At 47.2% G+C, this 8,296-nt stretch overlaps 1 protein-coding gene across 5 annotated transcripts in view; it reads right to left on the reverse strand.

Annotated features, from left to right (window-relative positions):
* The window catches only part of SLC4A4 (solute carrier family 4 member 4), a 149,688-nt gene extending 144,908 nt beyond the window's left edge, over positions 1-4,780 (reverse strand). For 2 of the 5 annotated variants that reach the window (XM_071555325.1, XM_071555320.1), the window contains exon 1: positions 4,681-4,780. The gene's annotated coding sequence lies outside the window, so the exon portion shown is untranslated. Of the gene's footprint in view, positions 1-546; positions 635-664; positions 679-1,384; positions 1,444-4,680 lie in introns of those variants that run through there. The other 3 variants (XM_071555321.1, XM_071555322.1, XM_071555323.1) reach the window with 3 other exon arrangements.
* Positions 4,781-8,296: the final 3,516 nt, after the last annotated feature.

An 8,296-nucleotide genomic window follows, 5' to 3' on the forward strand; every position in this document is an offset into this window, starting at 1 on the left:
TATTGCTGCAAATCCCTGGGGATGCAACAGGAGTGCCCTGCTGAGGGAAGCACTTTGGAACAGCAGTCAGGACAAGTGAAGGAAGCAGCAGCAGTGGGGCTGGGCTGGGGATCTTCACCTGCCTCTGCCAAGACTCACCACTCCACAGCAGTTGTAATCAAATGCCTTAATTACCAGGAAGTCATAACGCCCTTTTCCTTTCCTTGGGTAACATCTAAACATGCCCAATTCCTTCCTGACAGAAGATAAGCAAAGAGCTCCAGGGTGAAATGGATCTCTGAGTACTACAGCAATGCATGTTTCACAAACAGAGACCATTTCTCTCCACATTATTTATATTTACAGCATATTTTTCATCTTAATGTCTCAACAACACTGTTTTTACATTCCTAAAGTAATATTTTTTTTCCCAAAGCAGTAAGAGTCAGCCCAATTCCACCCCTTGTGATGTTCCTTCTGCTGGAACAGAACTTGCTTGGCATGAGGGGAAATCAACTTTCTCACAGAAGTTCAGACACACACTCTCCTTGAGAAACTGAGCTGTACCTTAAACATTTCCCTTCTGCATCTCCCAGCAGCAACTTGTGAGTACACTTGGTCTCTAACCCAGAGGAATTCAGATGCCAAGATGGAGAAAAAGAAGAGAAAAAATCCCACAACTCACATGCAAAGCACAGGTATTTCAAATGTACAAGTGTCAGAGCAAACCACTGCTCTAAGCCCTTTCATTAAACATTGACAGAGAGCAACTCTGCATATCTCAATCTTGAGCAAACAAACCCAACTCTGGAGTCAGGTGTGTTTGGCTGGATTAGAGATCACTTTCCCTCTCACCCCACCAAATTTAAGACATGAAACAGAGATAGGAGAGGCTCAAAAACACCATCAAAAATGGCTCTTTCCCAAGTCCTTTCTAGCATGTTTGCCCAAGTGGGAGATCCTATTAAGGAAAAAACTAAAAAGCTGACTAAAAGGCTAACTTGGTGGGCTCCATTCTGACAATATGCTGCATGCCAGGGGTTAAAAAAAAACCCAACAAACCATCATCCTCTTCCAACAAGTGCTTAGCTAAGTCCCAGCTCAAATAAACAGCTGTGCCAGACCTTGACTCCCAGGACAGGCCTGTGCTGGGAACCCACTGCCAGCCCAGCTCTGCCTTGCTTGATGCCAGCAAAGGGCTCGTAGGGTGAGCACAGCCTTTCCTGCTGAAAAAAACTTATTCCACCTTTCCCAGGCAAAACCTGCACTGGCAGAAAGATGTTTTTAACCAAAGTAACTGTGCCAGCAGGAGACAAAGCAGCCTCTCAGGTTTGGAATGGCCTTATTTAGTTATTAAGTGAAGAGAGAGAAAAGCAAGGATCTTAAAATTCCTTGAGGGACTTACCCTTGTGCTTGCTGTCCCAGTGCTGCTCCCTCACCAGCCCAGCAGGCAGGAGCCAGCACAGAGGTTTTGCTGTGTCACTGGCAGGGCAGGAGCTCAGCACCCACCTGCTCTCTGAGTGCTTTGGCAACCACTCAAGGTAACAGGTTAGGTCATTCCTAACCCACTCTCTGCCCCTCTTCCCTTCCATCAGCTATGGGAGGTAAACTCCATGTATTGCAACAGCTTACCAGGCTTGTCTTGAGGTGACACTTTGCACTTCTTGGTACAGTTGTAAGTGCAGAAAAGCAGGTCAGTTTTTATCCTCCTTTAGCAACAACAAGAGAGCCTCACTACTGAGGAGACCTTTCAGCATTCTACTCCCAAATTCTGGAAGTACAATTCCATCAATCCCTTCCTTTCTAACATCTATAAACCTACTTGGTCTAGTGCTGCTCATTCCCTCAGTGAGTTACATGGTCTGCTCTGTTTTATTTGTGTTGTTGCCCCTTCCCACGTCTGGCTCAGTCATTTCAACAAGGAACACAAAGCAACAGTTCCAGTCCAAGAGAGCTCAGGCTGGAGGCTGCAGATTCCTGAGGCCAAGGGCCAAAGGATTTGCTAAAGCTAACAGGGAAAGCTCTCAGGAGGCTGACAGTGGTTCCATACAAGCATTTCACACCTGGGAAAGTGGCCCCAAGCAGCACTAAGGACTGCTAGTCCACTAGTTCCAAATTTGCCAGTCAACAGGGGTGTCCCAAAACAGCTGAGCAGGCTCATTCTGGCCAGTGAAGGACCAAAGCAACCCGTGCTGTGGGTGGGAAAGCAGAAGCACTGATGAAAAGCTGCTGTTTGACAGGAATGCCCCCAGCACAGGCTGCTGCTGAAGCAGGAGCTGTTTGTGTTCCTGCAGCAGCACAGCCCCACTAGCCCCACCACTGTGTGCAAGCCATCCCAGCCCTGTTTCCCAAGACTCCTGGTGGATTGTGCCTGCCACAGAGATGGGAATGGATTCCATTTAGCCACAGCCTGCTTCAAAGCCAGCCTACAAATACCTCAGTCTCTCCTGGGTTACAGCAACACTGTTTCCTATAAGCTCAAAGCTTTCCTCAAAGCTTCTCCATCTCTGTGATCTCTGTTTCTCAGTTGGATTTCTATGGAGCCTTTTTGGAAGTGAAGCTTTAATAATGAACCTGAGCCAAGGACTGAGTCCAAGGCAGCTCATTCTCTCACATGCTGCCAGAATAAAACTCCAAGAGATGTATCAGTAAGAAGAGAATCAGCTCTATGCTGTGAGCACCTCTCTGTCCAACATCTGCCTCATAATGAAATCCATTTCCCTCAACATCCATCTCAACCCCTTCTAGTTAAAAACCAGCCACTAAGATCTTCCCTCTAGCTCCTTCCATCCTGCCCAACCACTCCCACAGCAGATAAAAGGTTAAAAATACCAACCAAAGCTCAAGGCACACCTTGCTCTCAGCAGTGCAGGTGCTGGGGATGAGTCATGCTCAGAGCAGCAACCTGTCCAAGCCCTCACACTGGCAGCAGCAGGGACTGAGGACTTGCAAATACTAACAGTTTGGGGATTATTGCAGATTAAAGCTATTTTTACAAACAGCACACAGTTCCCTTACCAAAAAAAAAAGAGAAAAAAAGACAATAACAAAAGCTTAGACCAAACTACACACAGTCATAACAGTAATTGTTTAATGAGTGCTGTGATCACCCAACTGGTAACAGAGATCAGACAGCACTGAAAGATTTTGGGGGTTGAACTGTCAAAAACCAAACAAAAGTCCTTCTGGGACCAAAAGCAGAAGTGGAAATCAATACTTACATTAATAGTGTCTACATTGAATTTCAAGACTTTAAGTACTTCTTAGTGAAAGAAAATATGGTTCAAGGGACATCCTATTCCAGCCAGCAGGAAATGTTGTCAGGCAGATCTAATCCCCCACAGAAATGTATTCCAAGACCCAAAGCAACTACAGCTATCCCAGATAAGGATCAGGATGGGAACAACCAGTGCTTTAGCCTAAAGATCCAGGCTTGGAGCTGGGGAGGTGAAGTGACAGCACAGTGCAGGTGTCCCCATCCAAGTATGTGCTGGTGTAGGGAAATGAAATGCAAAGGTTCAGTGCATGGAGTGGCACAACAGAGGAGGAAGGAGAACTGGGTTATATTCCAGCACGAGGGACAAGCAGAGCAGAAGAGACAAACAAAAACCCTCAAAGGCAGCACAAGAAATGCAGACATAGAAAAAATTCCTGACTAAAGGAGGGTTCTGCAGGAGGGCTTTAGTCTGTGCTCCACAACAGGCAAACACAAGTGATGCACTTCCAGCAAAGCTTTCTGACCTCCTGCTGGTGGGATTCCAGCTGGATTGTGGCAAGGCTCTCAGCAGTATTTAAAGGCAGATGCTGGAGGTGTCCTTGTCTCAGAGCAACGGGCGAGAGCAGACCGTCAATAAAACATAAAGCCAAGATGCATCAACACTTGGAGTGTATCATGGGGGAGCAACCTTGGGAGAAGAGGAAATTTTTAGACAGGAAATGCTAGTGGCTCATCTCTGGCCTGGGCAAATTCCATCAGCCCCATGGCAGGCACAGGCTCACTGTAAGTCATTGACAGATCTCATCAAAGGCCATTATTTACACCAGTTAATAACAGCAAATATGTATCACCCAAGTGGAAAGGTGGGATACAGCCATGGGACCTGGCCAACACAGGAAGAACTAATCCCTAGAGAGTACCAAGCCACAGCATCTCAGCATCTCCAAAGCTCAGTTCCTCCCATCCTAAAATGCTGAGCAGGGTGGGAAGCCCCCAGGGGCAGAACAACCATTCACCAGCATCACACTGTCCTGCCAGGAAAAGGGGATGATCCTGAGCAAATCTCAGCAGGAGGAGCTGAAACTCTGAGATCAATCTGTACTTCACACACTGAAGGTCTCAGAACGGCACTGGCATCATTAGCTGCAAAAAGCTGAGTGTAAGTGCACAAACAACAGCACAAGGCACACTGACAATGCAGAGCACCCAGTGAAGGGAGGGCTCTCAGCCTCACAGAACCTCAGTTTGCTCCCCCAGACATAACAGTGCCCAGTTCCACAAAACTGAGCTGTACTCCCACAGCCCAACACACAGCAAGTCTGCCAGGCAGAAACCAGACTGGTTAAAGCAGCAGGAACTGGGCAGTGCACTGGAAATCCCACTGGAACAAGCTCTTCAGCTGACATGAGCCCACCCTGTGGTCAACAGCACAGCAGAGACAGCAAAGAAGCTTTGGCAGGGACGAGCAGACCTGGAACACCTACCCAGCCACGCTGGAGCAGTGCAGGAACCCTGAGGAAAGCAGCAGCCTTGCAGCTCAGGAGAGGAACCTAAGAAGTCAAGCCCTGCTTCCTGTGCTGGTGCCTGTTCTCCTCACGAGGCACAGCAGGACAGGACACGGGTGACTGACCAACAGGCCAGTCAATGACCTGAGGCCACCGAGCTGGGCTGAGGGCTCGGGGTAAAGGCCACGAGTCAGAGCGAGGACAAAGCCAAAGGTGCAGTGGAGGCTCAGCAGAGAGCACAGCCATTGTTTGAACAAACCAGCAGAGGCAAACCTGCAGGCAGTGCTGACAAAGGGCACACTGGCAGTGAACATCATGGACAGTGCTGAAAGCAGGGGGAGTGAGGAAGAGCCCCAGCAATCAGGTGGGCTAACTCAGCAGAACTGCTCAGAAAAGAAGACTGGAAAACCTGAGACAGCCAAGTGGAACAGGGAGAAGCCACATCCTCAAGGAGGCCACATCCAAGTTAAACACTGGCTTTAACACGGCTGTTATGACTTGTACAAGATCATGGTTTTAGCAGTTACTAAAAGACAAGTCACAACAACTGAGAAGGAAATCAGAGACAGAAGGACAGGAGAAAGAACAGGATGTCTCCTGAAAGAGCTGCAGTGGCATCATCTTTGTAAATAACTCGCAGGAACCAACTGCCTTTTTCCAAACCAGGCAGGACTATGAGCCAGCAAACATCCATGGTGCAAGCTGCACAACCTTGACATCCTGGAGATATGGAATGTCCAGCCTGCCCAGGACATTGGGAAGAGCAGCCAGTAGAAATTCAATCAGCAGGTAATAACCTGCACTCTCATTCACCACACACTGCACTCCTATTTACACTGCTCTCATATTCTCTATACCCACCCATGGACTAAAACTCAGGCCCAAGAACAAGTTAGCTGCACACAACAGCCTCTCCTTTGGGCTCTGGGCATTACATTAGACCCACCCAGGGTAAAATAAAGCCCTTCCCTCCTTCCTCCCACTATGGAATCCTCATCACTGCTGGATTTCAGTCAGCATCCCCAGTTCAGGTTCATTTGGCACATCCAGTACTGTGCATGGCCTGTTGGCAGAACTGCCCAGTGCTTTCCTTCCCAGCAGTGCCCAGGGCTGTGCCCAGGCTGGAGAGCTCAGAGCTGAAGGCTGCCATGGCTCAGACACCCCGGGATTAGTGTTATCCATGCACTAATATTCCCTCACAGCTGGTGGCTGCACGGAAGACCTTCTGGTGACCAAACCCCTCCCATGAGCTCAGCCCTTTCTAGTCATTTACTTAATCCAGCAGGGCTTGCTTTATTCCCCTCCCTCCCCACAGCAAGACTTATCTCATTCAGTAGAGTATTTATTCATCAGTTTAATGTTTTTGCTCTAGCCCAGAGAGGAAGTGACCTCTTCCTTCTTGCCCTTTACCACAGCCATTCACTGCCAGAGCCCTGGTGTTCCTCTCCCAGCCAGTGAGAGCCAGGGACACGATGACCTCCTGTGGCAGATTCCTGCAGATTTCCTCTACAGCCACAGGGATTGCAGCCCAGTTTTTGCCATCAATCTTTGTATCAAGATCAAACTACTCCCAAGTTTCCTTACCTCACAAAAGGGGTTTTCAGTGGCCATGTTTTACAGCAAACTCACTTCAACACAGCTGACCTTGCACTGATGGCTTTTCAGATCTTTTAAACCAGTAAATAAGTTCTGGCCGTGGTTCTGAGCTGGTGGCATGAAAACATCCCAGGGAAAAACCTCAACCCAGGGCTGCCTTCCCTCTCAATTATTTAACAGAGCACTTCAGAGCTACAAAAGAGCACATCAATAATCACCAGCACATCCTCCCAGCCTCCTGAAGGCATGGGGAGGTATCAATACTTTAAAGATGAAAAGACTGAGGCAAAGAGTGATTTATTTACCTGTGGTCACACAGGGAGTCTAAACAGGAGCTGAGAAAAACCACCTGGCAGTGCCCACACCTGGCTGTGCTGAAACCTCGTGGCAGGAGCACTTGGACACTGGTTTTGATAAGATATAATTAATTATTGCACACACATACAAACTTCCCTGCTCTATGCTGCACAGTTGATGGGGAGTCTCTCCTGGGTCATTTTTCTTTCACAAAGAGATTCCTGGAGCATTTAGTTACTGGGAAGAGAAGAGAATCCTCTCAATACTAATCACATTTTAAATACAATCCCATTATTATGAAGTCTGCTTAAGTAAATAGAAAACAGCACAAATAAGTAACTGGCACAAAATTATAGAAAATTAAATTCTACCTATAAAATTGGTTGCTGTTCTAAGTATTTCTATGGAGAGAACTTCAGGTGCACTACACAGAAAACAACCACAAGGACTAAGAATAAAACGAGGCAATAGGTACTTGCATCACAATTAAAACAGTGCTAATCAGGCATTTAATCTGCATCCTAACTGGAAAAACCCACCCCCCGCTGTTGTTTCCCCATCCTGATGATGAAAACAAGCAAGGATTCCCAGGCAATTCCATGGGAGTCTCTTACCCGAGGGAAGGGACAGGGACACAACAGCCCAAGGCAGAACAACCATCCTCACCCCAACAGCAGACACCAGCTCAGAATATTTTCTCATCTCCACCAGGCAAAAGCCAACAGAACAATGCTGGGTTGTGGTGGGCTGGGAATGATCTAAGCCAAGGAAATACTGACAGATTCAGAAGGCTGAGGGGCTGCTGGAGCTGAGGTTTCAGCAGTCTCAGGCCAGTTCTGGTGCTCTGTCCTACATCCAAGGAGCTGCAGCTCCGTGTGCTCCAGCCCAGCCACTCCAGAGCCCCCCGAGGCTGAGGGGCCAGTGGGGTGTGTGTGTCTGGGGCTTGGGATTGTCTTTCTCTGCACACCAATTAAAAACATTCGAATAATTGGTCATGACTTCGCTCCTTCCAACCCAAACTTGGCAGGCAGAGATTTTGTAAAGCTTTCTGGAACAGGCTGCAGATAACCTGCCACAGAATTTCTGTGTGCTCTCTGTGATGGCTTTCAAAAGAAGCCTTTATTAGAACTCAGACATGTTTATTTCCTTGCAACGAGCACTGTCATTCCAATTCCTGTCCTTAAATCCACAATTTTGACAGCAGAAACTGTAGGAATAATTGCACTGTTAGTCAAGATAAGTTGTTACTGTTCAGACTCTTGCCAAGAATGTTTTAAAAGCTTCTACTATGTGTTTCAAGTAAATCTGAGCTGAATCTTCATCCATTCCACTTCACTTCCTTTCTGGAGCAAAGATCTCAAAACCCTTCCTTTTACTGGGCAACCTTCAAGTCCCACAGAAGATTTTCTGCCAAACTGCTGCTCCTTTCCACTAACACACAAATATTATACAACACACTTGTGCTGAGCACCAAGTCACACACAGGATGCATTTTATGTAATCCTGGGTCTCTATCCCATAAGTTCATTTCCCACACATGAAAAAAAGATTTGAAGGCAGTCACAGTTTCTCTGAAATCTTAAGGGAATTTTTTCCCAAGAATCCATCACCACCAACTCACCCATTGTACCAAAATTACACACCAGAGATCCACAGCATTACTTCTCTTATGAGACAATTGTATTAAGCACTCAAAGTCTTT

Source organism: Pithys albifrons, chromosome 5 (genome assembly GCF_047495875.1).
Source record: "Pithys albifrons albifrons isolate INPA30051 chromosome 5, PitAlb_v1, whole genome shotgun sequence".
Lineage (NCBI taxonomy): Eukaryota > Metazoa > Chordata > Aves > Passeriformes > Thamnophilidae > Pithys > Pithys albifrons.